This window comes from Triturus cristatus, chromosome 8, assembly GCF_964204655.1.
Source record: "Triturus cristatus chromosome 8, aTriCri1.1, whole genome shotgun sequence".
Classification (NCBI taxonomy): Eukaryota; Metazoa; Chordata; class Amphibia; order Caudata; family Salamandridae; genus Triturus; species Triturus cristatus.
In genome coordinates, this window is record NC_140591.1 from 1,380,809,540 (window position 1) to 1,380,836,265 (window position 26,726).

Below are 26,726 nucleotides of genomic sequence, written 5' to 3' on the forward strand. Positions count from 1 at the left end.
ATTTGCGACCCCATTGGGAATGGCTAGCACTCCCAGGGATGGTGGCCTGCTGGGGTCAGCAGACCACCATGTCTTTGACTGCTTTTTACATAAAGCAGTTTTTTTTAATGCATCCCATTCTCCTTAAAGGAAAACGAGATGCATTTAAAAATTAAACTTTTCAGTTTTATTTTTTAAGGGCAGGCAGACCCCTTCCTCTTTGCGAATGGTTTACCACCTACTGGAACTACAAGTGTTTTGCAACCGCAAATGCAGTTGCAAAACAATGGTACATACCATCTGGACTCGCTATTAGGATGGGACGCCCTCGACACGCCCCTTTCTAATAGCGAGTCGTAAACGCTATTTTGTGAGTCTGTGAGTTGCAAAATAGCGTTGGTACATACCACCACCGTTTTTTGCGGTCGCAAAAGGGTTGAATACCCTTTTGCGACTGCAAAAAACTGTTGTACATCTGGTCCTAAGTCCTGATTCCACCTCATTCCTTGTTTCTTCCACCCTGCAATTCTTGTTGCTTTATTTCACTCTTGAAGGATATTTTTCACCTCTGCTTTTTCCCTGCGTCACAGTTTTCCTGTTTTTCTTCCTCCGTCTTTCTCCCATTTCTGCCTCTCTCTCTTCCTCAGGGTTATAGTTCGATTATGAAAAACAGGTTTCGGTCCCTAAAACGAAGTGCTGGCGCCGCATGAAACCACAGACACAAATTAAACGCTGGTTATTACGCATTGTTAAAAACGCCTGTATTTCTGAATAACCCACGCATGCTCCGCAAAGCATTGCCACTGCTGATGTCTTTTAGCCATGCTGCTCGTTTCTTTAACCCATGCTGCAATATCCTGGCGTTCTGGGTAGAAGCCAGCTTTGACGTGTGGACTTACACAAGAGACCAGCATGTGAGGTTTAATTACACAAGTGATTTATCAACAGAAGAAGATCAAGTCTCCACAGATATATCTGCTGCACAGCACCTGCTGTACTTGGTATTCTCGCCACAGCAATAAATACTTTGCCCAACAATCCGGACAAATAACGCTGCATTCGTTAAACAAAAATATAACACCTCTGCGTAGAGCTCTAGGCTGGTCGCGAGAAGGTCGCTGCAACGATAACACGGGAAAGTATGTTGTGCAGTTTGGCCATGCTCCCTTTTCAATGTTTATACAAAATCACACTTGCCACTTAATATAAAACACCTTCACAATCCGTGACATTGACCAGGGGTGGCAGCCATTACTCCTTTGCTACCCCGGGCAGTGTCCTTACAACCCCTGGTCTGAGAGGTCGTTAAAGTCCAAAGCAGGAACAGAGATTAAGAAGGCTCAGCGAGCCCTCATCCACTGGTAATTAATCGGGGCTCCATTCCAGTCCACTGTTTTTTTGCTCAGTTTGCCACTCCCGAGAGCAGGCTGCTTATACTGGTATGCAAACCAGCCTTGGTTTTGCTCTGCTAGGAACACTGCAGCTCAGCGGGCACGGCGAAAACGCATGTTACTGCCTATTTTGGCTTAAAGGAGCAAACAAAAAACGATGGAATGGAATGCGTCCACGGTAATTACTAGTGGATTAAATTAACTCAAGCCTTTGTGCTGTCCCGCCGCCCCCGGCATTTCAGTGAAGTCCAAGTCCGCAATAGAATACCTTAGTGCAGAAGACAAGAATTGAGGATACACAGACATGTCTAATGTCACACAACAGGCATAAAACTGGACGGCATTGGTTGCAAACTACACAAAATTACGCACTGCAATCGCTAAAGGGTTGAACCCTGAGCTGATGTAACGGCTCTGGAATAGGCAGCCACGCCTAACGGGCTTATCTCTTTCACTCAGTATGTGGTTACTTTTCTATTTTTGCTATCGATGTTCAGGACACACAGTACTTTCGTAGGCACAGTCAATTTATGGCACACCTTATAAAATCCTGGTTAGAAATGTGACCTGTGCGCTGCCTTAGGCGAACAGACATTGCACAAGTGGAACACTGAATGGATACTTTCAAGTTATTTTTTGCTTCCCTTGCCTTGCTTTTGAGACGTTCTACAAGATTAGCAAAAATGCCTGCTCACCCCTGCTCAGCAAAACGCAGTGAATCAGCATTCTTGTGTTTCGTCATCACTGGCTTTGGCAGGCAGTCGTGAGTCCATGAGACGGGCGGCGAAGGAGAGGCGTGAGGGGCGCTGAGAGGTAAACTCGAGACTGAATTCTCACATCTTCAAATATTATTCATAGTTCTGAAGTAATTGAAAAACTATTTTATGTATGGTGTGTTGTGGGCATTTATACAGCAGGCTCTGTCACCGGGAGGTAGGCTTCAGGCACTGTTAGCAGTCCAGTGACTTCCCGCATGGTTCTGGGGTTGTCACAGACCAGAGGCGGATTCAGCTAATTGTGGGGATGTGTTCGGCTCGTGTTCTGTGTATTGTGGTCGCTCTATGTACGTATTATTCATTGAGACGTGGTGTAGGACTTTAGTGTTTAAAGGTTAGGGCCGGTAAGCTATGCCAATTTCTTCGGCATCGTCTAGGTCGAAAGGTGTTGGTTGCTGCCTGGCAAATGGCTACTTCAGCATAGTGTTTTGAGTCATGTGGCAACCAACTACGTGCCATATCTGGCCCCTTCTGGATGTAAACCGAGTTAGGTTCAATATGCTTTGGTGAATGTCACAGTATTGCCTCTCATTTTGTTTCTCAGATGGACATAAGACAATTTAATTTATCAGTTGGATAAAAGAAATGTATTACTATTCATGTGCAACGTTGGTGCTTGTTTAAACATTTGTACTGCAGCTGTATATCTGAGCTATAACACCAACCTCACTGAAGGGAGCTTCAGGGCTCTCTTCTTGCTGGGGCCTTGCCAGTAGGATGCAGCTTGAGTAATGTGGCACAGTGAGCACAGCACCCATGCGAGGGCAGACCCGCCACACATAGGGCATCACCTGCAACACACCGGGCATGGATGGAATGCTTGAATTCATCTCTACCACTGGTGATTGCTTAGTTCCATATTCCAGTCCATTTTAGTGTTAGATGTGGGAGGGCACTAGGATTACACTTGTACGTTTCCAACTCCTCCCCTTAGCTCTTAGAGTCCAACGTTAGGGTGCCTAAAGACTTCTGCATCTTGAGAATGTCCAAAGTGGGTAAGTTTAGTCCCGGGAATCCTTACGCCATGTGTTAGTGACAGGAACAGATCAAAACAAGGACCTTGCAAAATCTATATGATCTTCACATGGTCCCTGGTTTCTTCCGTTCCTGTCTCGATCCATTTGTATTGGGACAAGTGTGGGAATGCTGAGTGGTAAGAATGTTGTGTATCCCACAGCTTACAGAACTATTTCTCACAGAAATGCGAGGAAAATGCCTGTTTTTAGCCCCTTGAGGGTTTCAAGTCCTTCTGAGTAAAAAAAAGTTGTGAAATTGACACAAGGTAGACCACCACGGACTTCTCGGAGTGTCCAGCTTTAACAAATGTCTAGGTTTTGTATGTGTCCATGGGTGGTGGCCAAAACAATGCCCAAAATCCACATCTGTTCACATAGCAAAAAAAGGGGGGGGTTTTGAGTGCAAAAATATGGTATGTCCAGGTTGTGTTTTCTGGCCTTTCCTGTTGTGTGGGAACCACATTTGGTAGGAAATTTCATTGATGCCAAGATTCTGGAGTTTTCCCTCATAGAAATGTGAGGAAAATGTGTGCCTTTAGGCAAAATGTGAAGTTTGTAAGGCCTTATGAGTAAAAAGAACACTGTGAGGTGATGAGACCACTCTGGACTTCTAGTTTACAGAAATGTCAGGGTGTCTTATGTTTCCCTGGGTGGCACCTGGGACCAGGCTCATGACCAAAATTCACAGCTACCCACATTGCAAAAACGGGTTGGCTTAAAGTAGAAAAAAGTGATGTGTCCATGTTGCGTGCTAGGGCCTTCCTTCCGTGGGCGCTAGGGCTATGCACACAAGTGGGGTACTATTACTATTGGGACAAGTAGAGGTGTGGGTGCTTGGCCACCCACACAAATGGGGTACTGTTTTTATTGGGACAAGTGTGGGAATGGTAGGTGGTAGGACATTTCTGGATCTCTGTAGATTCTGGAACTTTCCTCCCACAGAAATGTGTTGAAAATGTGTTTTTTCAGCAAACATTTTAGGGATGCACGTGTAGAAGAGTAGGATCCACTTCTTACGGTTACCCCCACTTTTTGCTGATGTTTCAAGGTTTTTCGACTTTAGTCTGGCTGGATCCCTGCTATTCAGGGCCCCAGCCTAGCTGCTTCCTCTCTAAATTGATTGCATGTACTTTAGGTACACCACAGATTGGATTCTGGGGTACCCTTATAAGTCCCTAGTATATGGTATACTATGTACCCAGGGCATAGGTACCCCAGAGACCTACCAGGGGCTGCAGCATGTATTGTGCCACCCCTGGGAAGCCCTTTAAAATTACACAACAGGTCTGCTACAGCAGCCTGTGTATGGTGCTGTATGCACCCCTTACTCAGATATAGGTTCCCTATAGCTATCCATAACACTGCACATATAAACCTATCAGTCACCCCTATGGCAGGCCTTATCAATCCTGAAGGCAGGGTGCTGGGTTTTATGGGAGAGGGTGCCCATGCATGAGCTAAGCCCCTCTGAAGCCTTCGGAACCTTTATTCTGGGGTTGTTTGTGATGCAGCCAAACCATAAACTCTTAAGTGCATTATTCCATGCTAACTTTGGAATGGCTGCATGGAAACATGTCATGTTTGGTGTCAAACACCTTGGAATCATACCTCCACACTAGTAACTGGTGTGGGAGGTATGATTACACCCTACTAGAGGGAGAACCAGGACAGCACCGGTACACCCAGTACCAGCTTCACAGACCCAGGCATCACAAATTGGATGCTGCCAGCCACAGACACGAGTCTGCCCTCCTGCTGCTGGATGAAACTCCGGCAGGCGAGGCCTGTACAATAGGTTTCCTGTCGCAAGGAGGTGTCACCACCTCCCAGACAGGCTTTAGTGTATTGGGGCTGGGTGGGTGCACTCCAAGAGTACTTTGATGTCTGCACTGGGGGCACATTTGGTGTCCCTGTGCATAGTCCAGCTAAAACCAGTTGCAGGGGCTACCAGCCCCTGCTCTGGCGCGAAACTGGACAAAGGATATGGGTGTAGCCACCCCTCTGTCCTGACCCTCCCATAAGTGGGTCCCCAGAGTTTGTCCCACCCCTTCCTTGGGTATAAAGTAGGAACCCCTGACTACAGGACTTTAGATTTACCTGGACGAAACTCTGCTACAGAATCCCAGAACTTCTACTATCTACACGGCGTTGGATAACCGAAGAATCTCCCTTGGAGTAAAGGAGTTACTCCCCTGCAAGGCAGGCACCAAAGACGCATCTGTCCGGTTTGCAACTATGCAGCTCCTGAAGGACTCCGAAGACTTTGCAACACAGGAGGTGGCTTTCCAAGCTTCCCCGAGTCTGATCTGTGTTCTCAGCAACCCTGAGATCCAAAGCCCTCGTGGGGACCGTGCAACCCAAACCCCTGGACACCGTGCACATTTGCAGCAGCATATGCTTCTTGTCAATCCCTGAGGCTGTGCTTTGGGCTACATATAGTCCATACCCCAAGCGGTGATTCCACGGAAGCTTGCTGGCCTACACTCCTCGAGCGACCCGTGGGCTGGTATCTAGTGATTCCTCTTGAGGTCCCTTTGCGATCCCATGTCTGTCGACTTGTGGGTCCCTGAGAAGGGTATTTTGACTTTCAATGGACTTACCTGGTTGCTTAAGATGTGCCCTGACTCTCCATTGCTTGGGGAGTCCACAGGACCCTGCTGGTCCCCACCAAAGCCGTTTTACTCTCACCGCGTGGGTTGCCGTTGCCAAGGCACTCCAATCCGGACACCGACCCCCCAGCACTCGACATCCTTCGTGGGGCAGCTCGCCTGCAGAATGTGGTCATCGTCGACGCCTCCTGGTCTCTGTGGCAGTGGAGTCAAGCTTCACCTCATCGCACCTGAAACACCCGACATCAGTTGGCATTTGTCTATCGTGCCCCTGGTCACTGGCAAGTGACCCAGACTCTGTCCCCTCTGCTTTCAGGTTCTCCACATCTTCGATCCAGGCTTGGATCACACCGGACACTTCTCCTTTCCACGGCAGCAGCACTTTGCAGCAACTCTCCATTGGCGACATAGAAGATTCCCGACACCACTTGACACCTTTGCACCCGGCTTCCCTGGGTTAGGTAACACAAGTTCTCCAGTGCTCACGTGGGTGCTGGCCTGAGAACCTTCTAAGTCTGAAAGGGTTTGCTCCAAGTCCTCTCCTAAGTGTCCTTAAACTCTAAAATTCCAACCACGACTTTCCCATAGGATTGTTCGGAGCTCGCAACTGTGTTCTCACACTGCACGTGTCCCCCGTGAGTCCCCTGAGTCACTACCTTGGGTGTTTCCTTGGGGTCCCAGCGATTCTACGTGCTCCAGGCACTGTGTCTAGTCAAGTCGTGGTTCTTATACCACTTTCTTAATATATGGTTTGGTCTCCCCCTGGGGCCCATTGTATATTGTGCTATTTACTGTAGTTTTAGAACTGTATTATTGTGTGCCTTGCTCTCTAATCTCATAAAGAGGTTAGTAGAGAGTGTTTAGAAATAAATACATATATTTTATATATATACCTTGTGTGGTTCTCCTTTCATTTAGTTATTCAAGAGGTTATAATCTGGTAAACCAAGCTGCTTTATACTCCTTCAAGACTTAGCCTGAAGGCTTCTCTCCATAGCTACCACTAGGATAGCTTTCAATAAAGGTTGTCTTAAACCCAATCATCAATAAGGGTTGTTTGGACTGGTGCAAGGTGCCCACTATAACTAGTGGACAGCATATACCAGGCCAACTTCTCACATTGGTGCGCAGCGGTTGGATTCAAGCTTGCTATTGCTTTACCAGATAATCTCTTTGATTGACTAACTGAAAACCACTATAGGTACATAGGTACATATAAATCAAGTTTAGAATACAGTAAGTTCTACTGAACTTAGAGTTGTGTGTCAAGGGCTTAGCACACCCTTTCTAAAACTCAAGAGAGTTTAGTAGTTCCCACTAGGTTAGGTAGGTGCAACACCTCACTACACTAGTATGTCTTCAAGAGCAGAAGCCAGTGGCTCTTTGCTGACTAAGTATGACTATCTCTCATTTCAGGAATTGAGAAATATGTGTGCATCTAGAAAATTGAAGATAGGGAAGAACCCTAGGACTCAACGCCTCATAGAGGTTTTGCTTATAGATGACCTCAGAAATAGCACCAGGGTCTGATGAGGCAGGCAAGTTGGGTGTGGCAGCAGAAGAGTACAGGCCTGGAAGTGAAAAGATCCAGGACCTAGAATCTGAAGCTGACCAGGAGGATCAAGATGATTCTAACTTGGACAATCCAATCTTTCCTGAGGGTGGGGGAGAGGGCCCAAGGGGTCCCCTCTTTACTCCACCCGGAAGGGTTAACAGTGTACCCAGAAGGTCTAGATCTCCTTCTCAGGAATCTAATCATTCTGGTACATCTGTAGGGACCTCTATTCAGATAAGGGAGTCCTCTTATGAGAGGAAATACAGATTGCTTGAGTTTGAGAAAGCTAAGCTTAGGATCATGAGAGAGCAGTTGGTATTAGATAGGGAATCCCTGGAGCTCCAGAGAGCTTCACAAAGATGGGGGCTAGAGGCACATGGTGTCCCTAGAGGTAGAGATCATATTCATGACCATAGAAACCTGAACAAGATTGTCCCTCCCTACCAGAGTGGGGATGACATCCACAAATGGATAACTGCACTTGAGAGGGCCTGTAAAGTACAGAGGGTCCCTCAGGAGCAGTGGGCAGCAATCCTGTGGCTCTCCTTTGCAGACAAAGGTAGAGACAAGCTCCTCACTGTTAGAGAAGAGGATGCTGACAATTATAAAGTCTTAAAGAGTGCACTGATTGATGGGTTTGGCCTCACAACTGAACAATACAGGTTAAAGTTCAAAGACACCCAAAAGGCATAGACTCAAGACTGGGTTGACTTTGTAGATTGTGCTACCAAGGCTCTGGAAGGCTGGTTACTTGACAGTAAAGTGTGTGATTTAAAAGTTTTGTACAATTTGATTATGAGGGAGAAAATCCTTAATAATTGTCAAAATCAGCTGTTGCATCAGTACCTGGTGGACTCTGATCTGACTTCTGCCCCAAAAATTGAGCCAGAAAGCAGACAAATTGGTCAGAACCAGGGTGAGGCAGAAGGTTCAGAACCAAAGTGGCGACTCCAAGAAGCAGGATTCTAAGAATTCTGATAAGGGTGGGGAAAAGGGTAAAGACCAGAAGTCTTCTCAAGGGCCCCAAAAATCTGCATCTGGTGGGGAGTCCCAATCTAACAAAGGAAAAGGCCAAAAGAAACCACGGTGTGAAATCTGTAAACAGAAAACCCATCGGACCAGTGATTGCACCAAGTCCAAGGACTCAAATCTAGCCACCATTGCCCCTAAGGCAACTGTTCCCCCTAGTTCAGCTCCAAGTGGTGGTACTCAGAATAAAAGTGTAGTAGGGTTAACCCTGGGATCTGAGATGGACTCTGGCCTAGTCCAAGTTCCTACTCAGGCTGTACTGATCTGTGATGGAGGCATGGATATGGCCTCCCTATTTGTCAGTCCCAGTAATCTGGGCAAATACAGACAGCAGCCTTTGATATAAATGGAAAAGAGGCCTTGGCATTCAGGGACATAGGAGCAAGTGTCGCAATGGTGACGAAAGATCTTGTGGCTCCTGAGCAAATTATACTTGGGGAAATGTACCAAGTGACCAATGCTAGCAATGTCAGGACAGACCATTCCTTGGCAGTTGTTAATTTCACATGGGGAGGGGTAACTAGCACTAAGAAGGTTGTGGCAAGTGCAGACCTGTTGAATGCTTGCTTGGCAATGATTTAGAAACTTCAGCTTGGGCTGAAGTGGAGCTTAGGACCCATGCAGAAATATTGGGAATCCCTGCAGATGTGTTTGCTATGACCAGGTCACAGGCAAACATGTCTAACACTGGACAGGCCCTGGATCCTGGAAGAATGGACCAGGTGCCTCCCAAGAAAAGGAGTAGTAGGGCTAAGGCAGTGTTTTCCCCCCTGACTCAGAAAGCAGATCAGTCTCTTGAGGGAGATGATCTCAGTCCTGAAGAAGGAACTGTCCCAGAGGTGCTTGAACCGGACCAGGTTGAGTTCTTTGTGACAGGGGGCCCTTCCAGGGCAGATCTGAGTGAGGAGCAGCTGAGCTGCCCTTCTCTTGAACACCTCAGAAAGCAAGCTGCTGACGAGGCTGCTGGGAATGCAAATGGAACCCATAAGATATATTGGGATGATGGACTCCTGTACTCAGAGTGTAGATTCCCCAAGCCTGGTGCCACCAGGAGGTTGTTTATACCTCTGAAGTTCAGGGGCTACCTATTAACACTAGCCCATGATATTCCCTTAGCAGGATACCTAGGTCAAAACAAGACTTGGGACAGAATTGTCCCTCACTTTCATTGGCCTCACATGTCTGAGGACACCAAGAAGTTTTGTCGCTCCTTTGTCACCTGTCAAGCCAGTGGTAAGGTAGGTGGTACAACAAAAGCCCCCTGATACCACTACCTGTGGAGGGGGTTCCCTTTGAGAGGGTGGGATTGACATAGTCGGTCCCATGGATCCTCAAACAGCATCTGGGCACAGGTTTATACTGGTGGTGGTAGACCATGCCACTAGGTATCCAGAGGCTATTCCCCTTAGGACCACCACAGCACCTGTGTTGGCAAGGGCCCTACTTGGAATCTTTTTCAGAGTGGGTTTTCCCAAGAAGGTAGTATCAGACAGAGGAGCAAACTTCATGCTAGTTACTTGACTGCTATGTGGAAGGAGTGTGGTGTGAATTATAAATTCACCACCCCATATCACCCGCAATGTAATGGGTTAGTTGAAAGGTTCAACAAAACCCTCAAGGGCATGATCAAAGGTCTACCAGAAAAGCTTAGGCGCAGATAGGACATACTTTAGCCCTGCCTTCTCTTTGCCTACAGAGAGGTTCCACAGAAGGGGGTTGGTTACAGCCCATTTGAGCTTCTGTTTGGACATCCAGTGAGGGGTCCATTGTGTCTAGTGAAGGAGGGATGGGCGTTACCTCTCAAACCCCCTAAACATGATATTGTGGACTATGTACTTGGCCTCCGCTCCAGGATGGCTGAATACATGAAGAAGGCAGGTAAAAACCTTGAGGATAGCCAGGAATTACAAAAGGCCTGGCATGATCAAAAGCTGTGCTGACTGTTTACCAGCCAGCAGAAAGTATGGGTGTTGGAGCCTGTGGGCCCAGCAGCCCTCCAAGATAAGTGGAGTGGCCCCCATACCATAATTGAGCAAAAGGGAGAGGTTACCTACTTGGTAGACCTTGGAACTCCCAGGAGCCCCCACAGGGTGCTCCATGTCCATAGGCTCAAACCATATGTTGACACGGCTGACATGGGCTTGCTCATGGCTACTGATGAGGGACAGGAGGAAGAGAGTGACCCACTCCCTGACCTGCTCTCTCAGAACCCTTATGATGGATCAGTAGATGGTGTAGCCTTGGCAGGCAGCCTCACTGTCCAGCAACAAACTGACTGCAGAAAAGTTCTCAGCCAGTTTAGACATATGTTTTCACTGACTCCAAGTCAGACCACCTGGTGCACTCATGAGGTGGACACTGGGGACAGTCTACCTGTTAACAATAAGATTTACAGGCAACCTGACCATGTGAGGGACTGTATCAGGGCTGAAGTCCAGAAGATGTTGGATTTGGGAGTTATTGAACCCTCAGATATCCCTTGGGCTAGTCCAGTAGTCTTAGTGCCCAAACTTCACACCAAAGAGGCAAGAGAGAGGTGAGGTTTTGTGTAGACTACAGGGGTCTCAATGCAGTCACTAGGACTGATGCCCATCCAATCCCTAGGGCAGATGAGCTTATAGACACTTTGGCCTCAGCCAAGTTTCTGAGCACATTTGACCTAACAGCTGGCTACTGGCAGATCAGACTAGCTGATGATGCGAAGCCAAATGCAAAGCACTGCCAATTTGTGGTGATGCCCTTTGATTTGAAAAATGCACCTGCCACTTTTGAAAGGTTGATGAACAAAGTCCTTACAGGCCTGGAAGCCTATAGTGCAGCATATCTAGATGATATTGCAGTCTTTAGCTCCACCTGGGAGGATCACCTGGTCCACCTAAGAAATGTTTTGGAGGCCCTGAAAAAAGCAGGCCTAACGATCAAGGCCGCTAAGTGCCAGATAGGGCAGAGTCAGGTTGTGTACCTGGGCCACCTTGTGGGTGGAGGCCAGTTTCAACCATTGCAGAGCAAAATCCAGACCATAATGGACTGGGTGGCTCCAACCACCCAGACTCAGGTCAGAGCTTTCTTTGGCCTGACTGGGTACTATAAAAGATTTGTCAAAGGTTATGGATCCATAGTGACCCCTTTGAATGACTTAACTTCTAAGAAAATGCCAAAGAAAGTTCAGTGGACAGTCAGCTGTCAAAAGGCATTTGATGACCTGAAGCAGGCCATGTGCACTGCTCCCATTCTGCAAAGTCCTAACTACTCCAAAGAATTAATTGTCCAAACAGATGCATCTGAGTTGGGGGTAGGGGCTGTGTTATCACAATTGAATGATGAAGGTCAGGATCAGCCAGTAGCTTTTATTAGCAGAAGGCTGACCCCCAGAGAGAAACGTTGGTCAGCTATTGAGAGGGAGGCCTTTGCTGTGGTTTGGGCTCTGAAGAAGTTGAGGCCATACTTTTTTGGCACTCACTTCATTGTTCAGACAGACCATAAGCCCCTCTTATGGCTAAAACAGATGAAGGATGAAACTTTTAAGGTGGTCCATTTCCCTACAGGGGATGGACTTTACAGTGGAACATAGACCTGGGAGTAACAATGCCAAGGCAGATGGACTCTCCAGATATTTCCACTTAGAACATGAAGACTCAACTGGTCAAGGTTAGTTTAATGTCCTTACGTTTGGGGGGGTTGTGTAGGAGAGTAGGATCTGCTTCTTATGGTTACCCCACTTTTTGCTGATGTTTAATTGTTTTTCACCTTTAGTCTGGCTGGGACCCTGCAATTCAGGGCCCCAGCCTAGCGGCTTCCTCTCTAAATTGATTTCTTGTACTTTAGGTACACCACAGATTGGATTCTGGGGTACTCTTATAAGTCCCTAGTATATGGTATACTATGTACCCAGGGCATAGGTACCACAGAGGCCTACCAGGGGCTGCAGTATGTATTCTGCCACCCCTGGGAAGCCCTTTAAAATGACACAACAGGTCTGCTACAGCAGCCTGTGTAAGGTGGTGTATGCACCCCTTACTTAGATATAGGTTGCCTATATCTATCCATAACACTGCACATATAAACCTATCAGGCACCCCTATGGCAGGCCTTATCAATCCTGAAGGCAGGGTGCTGGATTTTATGTGAGAGGGTGCCCATGCATGAGCTAAGTCCCTCTGCAGCCTTCGGAACCTTTATTCCGGGGTTGTGTGTGATGCAGCCAAACCATATACTCTTAAGTGCATTATAACCTCACGGTAAATGCTAACTTTGGAATGGCTGCATGGAAACATGTTGTGTTTGGTGTCAAACCCCTTGGAATCATACCTCCACACCAGTAACTGGTGTGGGATGTATGATTCCACCCTACTAGAAGGAGAAATATGACAGCACTGGTACACCCGGGAGCAGCTTCACAGACACTGGCATCACAAAATGGATGTTGCCAGCCACAGACACGAGTCTGCCCTCCTCCTGCTGGATGAAACTCCGGCGGGGGAGGACTGGACAATAGGTTTCCTGTCACAGGGAGGTGTCACCACCTCCCAGACAGGATTTAGTGTATTGGGGCTGGGCGGGTGCACTCCAAGAGTGCTTTGATGTCTGCACTGGGGCACATTTGGTGTCCCTGTGCATATTCCAGCTCAAACCGGTTGCAGGGGCTACCAGCCCCTGCTCTGGTGCGAAACTGGACAAAGGATATGGGTGTAGCCACCCCTCTGTCCTGACCCTCCCATAGGTGGGTCCCCAGAGTTTGTCCCACCCCTTCCTTGGGTATAAAGTAGGAACCCCTGACTACAGGACTTTAGATTTACCTAGACGAAACTCTGTTACAGGATCCCAGAACTTCTACTATCTACATGACGTTGGATGACCGAAGAATCTCCCTTGGAGTAAAGGAGTCCCTTCCCTGAAAAGCAGGCACCGAAGACGCATCTGTCCGGTTTGCAACTACGCAGCTCCTGAAGGACTCCGAAGACTTTGCAACACAGGAGGTGGCTTTCCAAGCTTCCCCGAGGCCGATCCAAAGCCCTCGTGGAGACCGTGCAACCCGAACCCCTGGACACCGTACATATTTGTAGCAGCATATGCTTCTTGGCAATCCCTGAGGCTGTGTTTTGGGCTACTTGTAGTCCAGACCCCGAGCAGTGATTCCACTGAAGATTGCTGGCCTACACTCCTCGAGTGACCCGTGGGCTGGTATCTAGTGATTCCTCTCGAGGTCCCTTCGCGATCCCTTGTCCGTCAACTTGTGGGTCCCTGAGAAGGGTACTTTGACTTTCAATGGGCTTACCTGGTTGCTCCAGACGTGCCCTGACTCTCCATTGCTTGGGGAGTCCACAGGACCTTGCTGGTCCCCACCGAAGCCGTTTTACTCTCACCAAATGAGTTGCAGTTGCCAGGGCTGGTTGGTCTCCAATCCAGACACATACCCCCCAGCACTCGACATCCTTCGTGGGACAGCTCGCCTGCTGACTGTGGTCATTGTCGATGCCTCCTGGTCTCCGTGGCAGTGGAGTCAAGCTTCACCTCATCGCACCTGAAACACCCGACATTGGTGGGCATTCGTCTATCGTGCCCCTAGTCACTGGCAAGTGACCCAGACTCTGTCCCCTCTGCTTTCAGGTTTTTCACATCTTCGATCCAGGCTTGGATCACACCGGACACTTCTCCTTTCCATGGCAGCAGCACTTTGCAGCAACTCTCAATTGACGACATCGAAGATTCCCAACACCATTTGACACCTATGCACCCGGCTTCCCTGGGTTAGGTAACACGAGTATTCCGGTGCTCACGTGGGTGCTGGCCTTAGAACCTTCTAAGTCTGAAAGGGTTTGCTCCAAGTCCTCTCCTAAGTGTCCTTAAACTCTAAAATTCCAATCGCGACTTTCCCTTAGGATTGTAGGGAGCTCGCAGCTGTGTTCTCACACTGCACGCATCCCCCTTGGGTCCCCTGTGTCTTACCTTGGGTGGTTCCTTGGGGTCCCAGCGTTTCTATATGCTCTAGGCACTGTGTCTAGTCAAGTCGTGGTTTTTATACCACTTTCTTAATATATGGTTTGGTCTCCCCCCTGAGACCCATTGTAAATTGTGCTATTTACTGTGATTTTAGAACTGTATTATTGTGTGCCTTGCTCTCTAATCTCATAAAGAGGTTAGTAGAGAGTGTTTAGAAATAAATACATATATTTTATATATATACCTTTTGTGGTTCTCCTTTCATTTAGTTATTCAAGAGGTTATAATCTGGTAAACCAAGCTGCTTTATACTCCTTCAAGACTTAGCCTGAAGGCTGCTTTCCATAGCTACCACTAGGATAGCTTTCAATAAAGTTGTCTTAAACCTAATCATCAATAAGGGTTGTTTGGACTGGTGCAAGGTGCCCACTATAACTAGTGGACAGCATATACCAGGCCAACTTCTCACAGCACCTGCCCCTTGTCCTAGCAAAGTGAAGACTGTGCCTGTGGTGCCCCAGAAGCTGCTAGACCCGGGAGAGTCGTCAGGGTGCAGTTTGGTCCTCCAGAAATGAAGTTATCTCCATATCACCATTTAAAGGGAATCATTGATTTTACTGTAACCGGAGACCAGTAGCAAGTGGCTTTTGGCTGGACTTCAAGGGACATCAACCGCTGTGGCCAAAGCCATCCCATTGTGTTTTGGGACTGCGAAATCATCCCAGGAAGCAGTCACCGGATCAGCATCCTCAGCCCTCTTCAGCATCGTGATTACTTTACATCAGGACTACTCCATTGAAGTCTTTGTCGGTTCGCCCATAGAGGCTGGAACTGGACCGAAGACTGCTTTGACAGTGAGATAACTGTAAAACCAAGCCTCTTTGGCCTCTGTGACTTGCTCCCTGTCGGAGTTGATCGCCCAAAGTGGCCAGGGTAGTAGTTAACAACTTTATAAATGTTTTCCAAACTTTGCAAATTATAACCGTGAGCATGTTTCATTACAATGATTTATTGCATTGAATGACATAGCAATGTTTTATTGTGCCTTTAAAAATTCAACCCTCCAGTGGATTTTTTTCATTGAGGTGTTATTTTGAAGATAAAAGTACATCCTATTTACGTAAATCGATGTTGGATTTTTATTGTGTTCTTTTCTCTTCCTATTTTACTGTTTTCATACTATCGATGCTTTACACTTGTTACCTTTCATAATGCCTGACGGCTCAGAGCTGCAGTTACCCAGAGTTGAGCTAAGGTTTTTCAAGTGAATTTGACTGGACGCAGGACAGGTAGTGAGTTTATTACACGGTGAGGTCTCACAACCACACCATATAATAAACCGCTTTCGTTACAGGAATCTACACAAATGACCACTTATTGAATTCAGAAATGTGTCTACTTTTCAAATATGTGTAGCTTTCTGAGTTCACCCATGGGTTTCACATCTGCTTCCACTGCAAAGCACCTGTAAGTTGAATAAAATACTGCTTAGTCCTGAAAGTTTGGAAGTCTGTGATCGTACCACAGAAAACGTTTCGTTGATGCCATGTTTAGAGAAAAAAAAATTCTTGCACAGCACTTTTTTTCCTAAAGAAAATCAGGGCTGTAGCCACAGCCTGGTGGGGCCGGGCCAGCCCATATTCTTGTTTGCTTACATCAAATGCCAATGACAGTAGCCAATGCCGGTGGGTCGTGCTTTAAATTATGTCTGTAACATGAACAAAATGAAAGCTGCAGTGAAGGACTTACTCTGAATTTCGAGATAATCATTTCAAAATAAGATATTTTCCCTTCTTGAAGAACAATAAAAACATAAGTAAAGATGTGCCTTTACAATCACATGTCAATATGAGGGTGTGGAGGGCACCTACATAATGATAATGCTTAAGTTTAAGCTATGCACATCTCACATGTATGAGACCAGAAAGTCTGTAGTGCGATTTAAATGAAGGCCTGACATTTGTTGTATTGCTATCCAACACAGCAGAGGAAAACAGGTGTAGCAAGCAAGTTTAAACCTCTTTCTAATGGTTTCCAAAAAGCTTTTTTTAATGTGACTGAACAATTCACTTTATAGCACAAACTTATCAGCACGTTGGCTAAAAGCCCCACACAGATAAAAAGCTCATAAAGATTTCCAATACTTTCAAATCTGGCACAGTACCAAGAAGCATTTGTCTTCACAGCAGCAAACCATGGATGCACCTAGTAAAATACTACATGCAGCTCTCTCATAGCTGCATTAAGGCTCCTTCAACACTTTAGCCCTGAAATTAGCCCCCTGTACCAACAAATCTTTACGAAATAGTCAGCCCAGCCACTAGGGTTGATTCAAAAATGTATGTGCTTCAAGCCTTAAAAAAGCTGAACTTTCACCTTCACCTGTGTAATTTACTCAAAAGGCACAAAGAGTAAAACAGATGTGCATGCATGTGGTATATGAGTGGGCAGTCTCCTCACCCATGCAGAGTTTAGTCAGTGTTTTCAACTTAAGTTACAGAGAGTCAGAGTATGCAAGTGACCACTTGGCCTTAATTTAAGGGCAAATCAAAAGCCTTTGTGAAACAATTCTCTACATTTTGCAGCATATGAAAGATAGAGGTTCAAATACTGCTGAAAGTGTAGGAAAGGGCACCAACTTCTATAGCTATTGGATACTGTGAGGATTATCCTCCTCAGCTTTATATAGTTTTTCAAACAAACTTTCTGAATCTTTTTAGTCTTTACAAAGGGGCTGAGTTTGTGTTTGGGAGGTGGAGGTAAGTCTGTTGGTGTGGCAGAGTACCGATGGCCCTCCGCCCGCCAAATTTGGAGATGTGGTTCAGCCCTGTACACATAGCTAAACACTGTCAGGAACTGCCATCACTGTGGATTGTGTCAATGTAGTAAAAGTTGGATGGACAGTAGCATCGAAATGATGGCAGCACATGTCAAACTTTTAACATGTTTATCCAAAAACAAAATCCCAAAGTGGGATTTGGTTTTTGAAAAAACACAAAACTAATAACCCTCATAGCGTGGGAGTTTTCTCCTATGGTGAGGGGGTAATTTACTCATTTTTACCGTCCTTTACCGCCACATTTTTCACAGCAGTAAGGCAAAGAAAAAACTGGCCATTCCACCACCCTCTCCAAATTGGGTGGGTAGTCAAAGGGCCAAACCTCTGATGGCCCTTACTCTACGTGAGTAGTATGTCATCAACAGAGACTTAGTCGTCTCCATCACTGACATAATTAAGGTCCGCCCATCTCTAAATAAGACTGGGGAACTTACTGTTTGGCACAGAAGCTACTCCATCTCTGTTGCAAATGAATACTCTCTCTACCAAACTAAATAAGCCCTAAAGTTTGCAAAATCTCCCCAACAGAATTAGCAGTAGAAAACCTACCTAGGATTATAGATACAGATATCTGGGAAAAGTTTTAGGGGTATCTCAACACACTTTTGGGAGAACATTCTCTTAGCAAAACGTACTTTTTTCACCAAACGTTTCGCAAAGGCAAAGTTGCGGAAATTCGTAAATTATGAACGGTGAAAGGAAAAGTTGTTTACCTTCACCCAAACACATTTTCAAATAGGTTTTAGGACGAAGGGTTGTGTTGGAGAAAACTGAAATAGGAAATGAACTCAGAAGCATAATCAGGAATTTCTTTAATTTCCAAACCCTATCCATGCATACTCTAGCAATGCTTAGAGTACCCTCACACATAGGCTTAGGGAAGCAGGCCTAAGAGGTTGTTTCATGATTAACCCTGGTTTGTGCCTTGTATTTATGACATCCTCCCATTATGCTTACATGACCTGGAAGGTTTTGTGAATTTGCCAAAAATGTATACATATGACCCTGAATGGATGCCATAATTTACATCGGTTTTGTTAGCAGGACCTGATAAGCTGCCACGAGAGCCACCTTCACCATATTGTGAACACAAAGAACAGTGACTCTGCTGAATGGATTTTAGTAGTAAATGTCTCAAACCGGTATCACAGCAGCATGAGGGGGTTTGTGATTACCATGGCAATCTGTCTCCTGCACAGAAAATCTGAAGGGACTAAACTCACATTAAGGATGCGAATATGAGTAAGAACCTTATGGGAGAGAGTTCAGGGATCAGTGCCACTGTTAACTCTACTGTTTCTAATGCCCCAGACACAATAAATGTTCTGGTTACCATTGGTCCCGCAGTTCCCTTGTATAAACCTGAGTCTTCAGGAACCACAACACATGCCTTGATGGTTCCTACTGGAGTATATATATCAACTATTGTTATGGTTGGTCCCGGATGGGGAGGCACAAGAAGAATTCCTTTGGTCCCAATAATGTGACTTCTCCATATGTTGCTCCTTTACCTTCAGATAGGACATACCCCTGTAGAGGAGCCAGCTCAGAAGCCACAAAAGTCTCACCTGTCCATTTGGAATTCACCAGCAGCAGTAGTCCCCAGGGAGGGATAAAGTTCAATACTTCTGGAGTCCAAAATGGTGTTAATTTACAAGAGTTGGATGATTTGGTTAGGTTTTTTAATGGGTCCCCACAAGAAGGTGAGGGTTCAGGATTGAGCAGAGACCCACAATCTCCAGGGAGGGAGAATGCAGTGGATGTGGCCAAATTAAAACTAGAATTAGATGTGATGATATTAGGAAATCTTGATCTTTCCATATTAGATACCTATCATGAGAATGAATTTATCTACATGTGCAAAGATGTAACTAAGTGTGCAGGTCAAGCTCATGGTAAGCTGTCTGAATTGGCTCGAGTGTATGATGTAGATTTAAGTAGGACCAAGTCCTTACAGAGAAGTTATCATGTATGTTTTGATGAATATGTCATAAGCAGTAAAAGAAAGTCCAGAATGAAAATGCATTCAGAGAATTAATTGGTAGCCTCCGGAAATGGAGTGAATTAGACAAGTGGGATGGCAGATGGGCCAAGAAGAAAGATATGAAGAAAGAAAAGGGAGACCCACATCAGTCTTTGACGCACGCTAGAACTACATCCCCCAGGATCCCCTGGGGACGGAAACACGCCGCCAGCGCGCCCGGAGGCGCTACTTAACGGAACCTGACCCCGGCAGAGCGGGGGACTAACCTGAGGTCCGGTGGAAGGTGGAAGGCGAGGAAATTGTGCAGCAGCCAGGTCCTTGGTGCCCGCAGCGCACGCTAGAACTACATCCCCCAGAAACCCCTGGGGACGGAAACACGCCGCCAGCGCGCCCGGAGGCGCTACTTAACGGAACCTGACCCCGGCAGAGCGGGGGACTAACCTGAGGTCCGGTGGAAGGTGGAAGGCGAGGAAATCGTGCAGCAGCCAGGTCCTTGGCGCCCGCAGCGCACGCTAGAACTACATCCCCCAGGATCCCCTGGGGACGGAAACACGCCGCCAGCGCGCCCGGAGGCGCTACTTAACGGAACCTGCCCCCGGCAGAGCGGGGGACTAACCTGAGGTCCGGTGGAAGGTGGAAGGCGAGGAAATTGTGCAGCAGCCAGGTCCTTGGCGCCCGCAGCGCACGCTAGAACTACATCCCCCAGGATCCCCTGGGGACGGAAACACGCCGCCAGTGCGCCCGGAGGCGCTACTTAACGGAACCTGACCCCGGCAGAGCGGGGGACTAACCTGAGGTCCGGTGGAAGGTGGAAGGCGAGGAAATTGTGCAGCAGCCAGGTCCTTGGCGCCCGCAGCGCACGCTAGAACTACATCCCCCAGGATCCCCTGGGGACGGAAACACACCGCCAGCGCGCCCGGAGGCACTACTTAACGGAACCTGTCCCCCGCGTCGCGGGACCGCGCGCGGGAGGGTGCCGGGAGAAGCCCGGGACAAGGGCGGGACCGTCTGTGGCCGTCCGAGGCCGATTGAGGCCGGGCCGGGCCACGGATCTTGTATTTTCCGGACTTGTAAGTAAGCTACTTCATTGTTATACTTCTGTCCTGCAAGTCTTTACAGTTGTTAACCCTGATGTCGAAGTCCAGGTCATCCAAATTATCCGGCACAAGTGAAAATAGGACTATGGATAATTATCTTGTTAAAGTTGTTAACAAGATCAACAAGGACAGGAGACTCTCCCTGGGTAGACTGAGCCCTGAAGCATCACCATTAAGCCCAATAGCTTCTAACACTAAAACACCTTTTCCTGAAAGTTGTAGTGAAAATACCAACATTGCAGACGTTAACATTGACGTACCTCATGTTTTGGCAAACGCTGAAAGTATGGATGAATATGTTTCTCCAAATGACTCAATTTCCTCACAGAGTTTAGTACCTTGTTTAAAGATCACCCCAACTCCTTCTCCCATGCAGAGAAGAGTGCGGGCTTGTAGGAAGGCTCCAGCGAAGAGGGTGGTAACTCGAAAGTCCAAAAAGCAAGGTCTACCTCAATTAAGCAGGGGGGCTACATCAGAGTCATTAAAAGAAACCTTAGTGTCTAACGACAATGCTGAGGGGGGTATCTTTCATCCAGCTTCTATAGGTCACCTGGTTTCCATCTTAGAGTCCAAACTGGAGGCACTAATTAGCCCTTTGTTGGCGAAGTTAGATTCAGTCTCTTTAGAGGTAAACAGATTGAAAGGCCTTCTGGATTCTTATTTAATTCGACCTCCTTCCTTGATAACCCCTCAACCTGCCCTACCGGCCTCCGTGGGCCATAGCCTACAGGATAGTGTCCCGGACCCCATTTTACATCCGATTGAAAATTATAGCGAGGGAGGTCCTGGGGGCCTGGGGGGTAGTAGTCAGCTATGTCGGCCCATAAACGTTTCGTCCACTACACTACCAGTACATCTACCAGTGGCTACATCTTCTACTGTAGCCACTTTCTCAGGAAAATCACAATTAGCACAAACATGTTCTCAGAACATCCAGAAGCATCTAGCTGAGGGAGAAGTTTGGGGGCCTACCAAACATAGGAGAAATCATATTGTCAACCTCCCACCACAGTGTGTTCCTTACACAGTGGTTTTGATCAATGTCCCTGAGGTTGACTCCTGTATGTCTAATTCCAGGCAGGAATCCCATGATTCTCTAAAAAACAAATCACTTGCCTGGTTTAACAAAAACTGCGGCTTTCCGCTGGCATTTTCTAATGACATATTATCCACCCGCAGAGTTGGCTGGATTGGGGACAGGAGGAAAACTACAAGAGGGGACTGTATTATAGTCAATTTCAAATATCCACAACATGTGGCTACCGTCCTCTTAAGAGCTGCTTCCTTATCCAACCAGGACAACGTAGTTTCTGTTAGACCTCTTGGATATTTTTACAGTCATTTGAATAGCATACAACAGCGACGGCCCCAACTGCCCGAGCATTATGAATCTGGTATAACCAGGGGAGGGGTTGGCTGCCATCCTAATATGCCACTGAGAGCTCCGATGCATTTAAATGGTGGGGACACTTATGGATATCAGCCACTTAGCAGGCAGTGGGACCACATTCTCCCCCTTTCTAATCGTTACTCAGCCTTGTCCTCATTGGAGGAAAATGATTGACTCTCTGATGCAACCAGGAAGCCTCCCGAGTCACCAGCCCCATTTCTCAAAATTGCCACTTGGAACATTGCTGGCTTAAAGAACAAAATGGGGAACATGGATTGGCTATCGTCACTAAGAGGCTATGATATTATTGCGCTACAAGAGACATGGGACTTGAGGAACAACTTCTCTCTGGATGGGTACAGCAGCTTTTTTATTTCAGCTATCAGTAGCGCGGCCGGACGTCCCAAGGGGGGCCTGTTAACCTTATTTAAACTAGACATCAAAGGGTCACTTACTCAACATTCATCTGGCTCTGAAAACTGTTTGATCGTAGAACTTGCTTCGCAGGAAAAGGCTAACATACTTTTTAACAACTTTTATAATTCTAATGCCAATGATTGTACCAGTCTCAACTTAGAAGTACTGGACAAATTCTTGTCAACCTATAGTACCAACGCACACACTTATGAATTAATATTATTAGGGGATTTTAACATACATCCATGCCCTTTATTATGCACTGGTCAGGATGCTGATGTCCCCCCGTTCTCCTCCCAAGTGCATTTAGAGCATACCAGGCGTGGTGATTTGCTTGAAACCTTTTTGGCTAGTTGGAATTTATATGAATCAGCCTGTGGGGATGGAAATACTAGAATCCCCTCATTTAAAGGAAATGACAAGGGTTCTATTATAGATTACATATTTTTGACTCCCTGTTTGTTAAGTAATGTTATCAAATATTACACAGAGGTATCAGTTTTTAGTGACCACAACCCTGTACTTTTAGAATTAATGCTTGTTAATGTATTCTCTCTAAAATCAGTAAAAGTTAGAGGGGGAGCAGATCTTGTGGTAAAAGATCAAAATCGCAGGCTGAAATGGGCAAAAATAGTTCCTGAAACCTTTTTAAAGGAGGTGTTGCATAGGACGGAGGACGAAGTTGCAATATGTCTATCAAATAGAATCGAATGTAATGAGGTCATGGTAGCCTTTGATAACATTTGCATAGAAATTGACCGTAGCCTCCAGAAAAAATCTAGTCCGATGGTCCGTGTGGGAAACAGATGGTTTGATAAGAAATGTTCTAATGCCCACAGGGACCTATTAAAAGTATTAAAGGCCACACCCAAAAATAGGGAAGATATAGTGAGTGCTAGGTCCATATATAAAAAAACAATATTAGAGAGAAAGAGGACTCTAAAAGACAATGCCTTAGCTCAGCTATTGGACCCAGCAACACTAAAAAATAGTGGCCTTTTTTGGAAAACAATAAACCAGCCACTCTTTTTAGAGGACTCACATACCCCTCTTGAGGCCAATATTTCCGATGAGGGCTGGATTAGACATTTTAGCGAGATTTACACAGATCCCACTAGCACTGATATTGACGTAGCTTCTCTATTAGTGGAAGAAGGGTTTCCGTGCCCTGCTAAGCAAAATGTTATCTTTGCCCCGGAAGAAGTGGAACGGGCAATTGAATTGTCTCCGAAAAATAAAGCCCCAGGCCCTGATGGGGTGCCAGGGGACGTCTTTAAATATGCACCTAAGTTCTGGTCCAAAATCCTATGCAACGTCTTTAACGTTCTTACCACCGATAAGATTCCGGACTCATGGAAAAAGTCTATTATTATACCGGTCTTTAAAAAGGGTAACAGGCAAGACCCATCCTGTTACAGACCGATATCTTTAATTGACTCATCGGTGAAGATATTGGGTAGGGTCATCCTATCTAGGCTGAACGACTGGATCACTGAGAAGGGGATACTATCCAATATCCAGTATGGTTTTAGACCCAAAAGAAGTACAATTGATCAAACTCTTAATTTACACTTACTGGCCGAAAAATACACGAAGGCCAGAGAGGGGCTCCTATACCTGGGGTTTATGGACCTCTCATCAGCCTTTGATCTTGTTAATCGCTCCAAATTGTGGAATATCCTGCTCGATATAGGCTTGGATAGGGCACTTGTTTATCTTTTAGCTGACCTCCACTCTAATCTAACAGCAGCGGTTAGAGTCACCTCGGAAGGGCGTTGCACTAGCCACTTTAATTCAGAAAGAGGGGTGAGGCAGGGTTGTATTTTGGCTCCCCTCCTCTTTACCATTTACATAAATGCTTTGGAACCCTTCCTTAAGGCATCAACTCTTGATGTCCCACGTATAGGTGAACTTGGTATTCCAGTCCTCTTATACGCGGACAACGCTGTTTTGCTTTCACGTACCGGGGTGGGTCTCCAAAGGTTATTGAATGCATTTGAAGCCTTTATGAGTACCCTGGATCTCAAGATCAACGTTAAAAAATCTCAAATTATGATTATGGGCAGGGGTATGAAAAATAGGTTAATAAAAACTTTTACATGTGGGAACCAAGAGCTCTGTAGAGTAGCTACCTTTCCATATCTTGGGATTATGTTTGATGAGAAAGGTACTTGGGGGCCCAATATAAAAAACAGAAACATTGCCCTCGCTAGATCTTCTTCTGCCATCCAGAGTTTTATAAAAAAACTAGGAGCAAGACCAATAGTCACCCTGTTAAAAATTTATAAAGCCAAAAGTTTAGCCATAGCAACATATGGCAGTGCTATTTGGGGCAATTGCTTGATGGAATGTATTCAGATCACTGAAAATAAATTTTTAAGATCTGTTCTTTCCGTTCCCCAGTCAACTCCTACTTACATTGTACATTCTGAACTTGGCTTGGGTTATATTATTGACCAGATTAAAATGGCCCCTGTTCTGGCTTGGTTGAGGATCTGGCTGAATCAGGAAATTCCCCTCAATCATACTATTATAAAAGATTGCATGCAGCTAGATAGAGTTTGTAAAATACCGTGGCTAGTCTACATTAAAAATACCCTCCTCAAGATAGGGAGAGGAGATCTCTATTCATCTCCGTCTACAATAACTGTAAAAGATCTAGTCCAGATCAAAGGCCTGATGGGAGATATGTTACGATCTGACAGGGAACAAATAGAACTTGAGAAACCAATGGTAAGGGCGGGTATCATTCTAAGCACTCATGCTGGCCTTGAACCATATTTATCCATCGTTAACCTGCCTTATCATCGCTTTCTCTTAACTCGTTTTCGGCTGAATTTAATCCATTTATCCTTGGGTCATTTTCCGACTTGGTGTTCTCTCGAAAACGCCCTACCATGTAATTGTGACAATTTCTCGACACAGAACACTTTGCATTTCTTGATGTTCTGTGACCACTTTACGGCCTTAAGAAGGAAATACTTGCTCCCGATCCTTAGAGAGGCCGGGTTTATACAGGTCAAGCCCGCTCTTCTATTCTTACAGTTATTACAGACCCCGAGGACAACCTTTCACGTTGCTAATTTTTTAGTGGGGGCGATCAGAGTCAAGAAAAGGTTGGTGATAGATATCACCTCAAATTTGGGCCCTTAAAATCGTTGAACTGTATTTTGCCCATGGCTAGTGGTCATTCGATGGAAGATTTTTATATCGATCCTATGTAAATGTTTTGTATAGTTCATTTTATCTTAACTGACCTCTTTTTAACGTACATATAGTATTGAATTTTATAGCATGTATCTATTTTAAGCATTATTTATGTGTATATAATGATTGATCGCATACGCGATATGCTTTTATCTTGTATTAATTGTATTTTCTTTGTCCAAGTGTATTCATTTTTTTCCCTTGTCTTTTTATGATATTGATTTATCGAAATAAAGTAGTATGACTGACTGACAGTCTTTGATAGATGTAGAAAGTGATTCAAATTTCACATTGACAGAAGTGCCAGGTGGAGGCTATGTTTATGTACCGTGGAGTAGGAGTGCTCTTGCATCATTTACGAATAATTTCCCCCAATTGAGAGACAAGCTAGTGGAGTGGTACACTCAGGTTGATCAATTTGTGAAGATTTCACAGGTATTATGGGTAGATGTGAACACCATTTCACACATTGTGGTGTATAGTCATTTGTGAACAGATTGTAAATTAGCTGTACGTTGGCCAGAGAAGAAACCACAGAAAAATTTGATACCTCATGTTCCATCACCTTTGGAGATTAAAAAGTATCAACAAGTGCTTACCTTCTTGAAATTACCGGCGAAAGACATTGATTGGTTTAAGATTGACAGAACAACTCAGGAGTCTAAAGAGACTGTGCAATCTTTCTGTGAGAGATTGTTGCAGATGTTTAAACAACACAGTTGAATTGAAAATCTCAGCTCCAAAGATATTGAAATTTTTGTGTCTCGGTTTGGGACAGGACTGAGACCTGAGGTTAGCATGATGAATTAACAATATTTAATTTGCTAGCAGAATAAGTCAATTGATGAGATCTTGAAGTATGCAAAATATTGCAGTGACAAATTGGAAATGAGAGAGAAGCGGTTGAAAGAGTAGCTAATGTTGGCTCAGATGAAAGCAGCACAGAGAGGAAGTCAGAATCAAACGTATGTAGGGAGAGTTGGTACTATGCAACGTGTGTATCCGCAGGGAGTTCCTGTGATGCAAGGTGAAAATGGTCATCCACAACAGGGTAGAGGTCGTGGTGTTCCGATTGACCCAAGTACTGAATTTGATGTTGCCACATTAAAGAAATCGAATCCATGTCATTATTGTAACAAGTTAGGGCATTGGAAGTGAGAATGTCATCTTAATCGCAGCAGATTAATGGATGAGAATTTGGTTCAAAATTTTGGGTTTGTACAGACGCAGGTTAATAAACTTGTACAGCCACAAAAGGTGGGAGGATACAAGGTCCTAATGTACAGCAAGTTCCAGTGGTGAATGATTCCCAAGCCCCAATGCCTCAGCCAAATGCAAATGGTGCCAGATTTAACAATAACCAAGTCCCGAATTTTAATGTATTCCTTCTAGAAATAAAACCGGTTTCAGCAATTTACCCCGTTTGACGTACTTGAGGGTTGCGGTTCAGATCTTTCACAGTGACGGTGCCTGAGTGGGGAGGTGGAAGATTGTGTA

General features: G+C 45.7%; 1 protein-coding gene across 1 annotated transcript in view; it reads left to right on the forward strand.

Moving 5' to 3' along the window:
- Nucleotides 1-2,048: 2,048 nt before the first annotated feature.
- The window catches only part of BACH1 (BTB domain and CNC homolog 1), a 258,586-nt gene continuing 233,908 nt past the window's right edge, over nucleotides 2,049-26,726 (forward strand). Inside the window, exon 1 of the mRNA XM_085623094.1 lies at nucleotides 2,049-2,183. The gene's annotated coding sequence lies outside the window, so the exon portion shown is untranslated. The remainder of the gene's footprint in view (nucleotides 2,184-26,726) is intronic.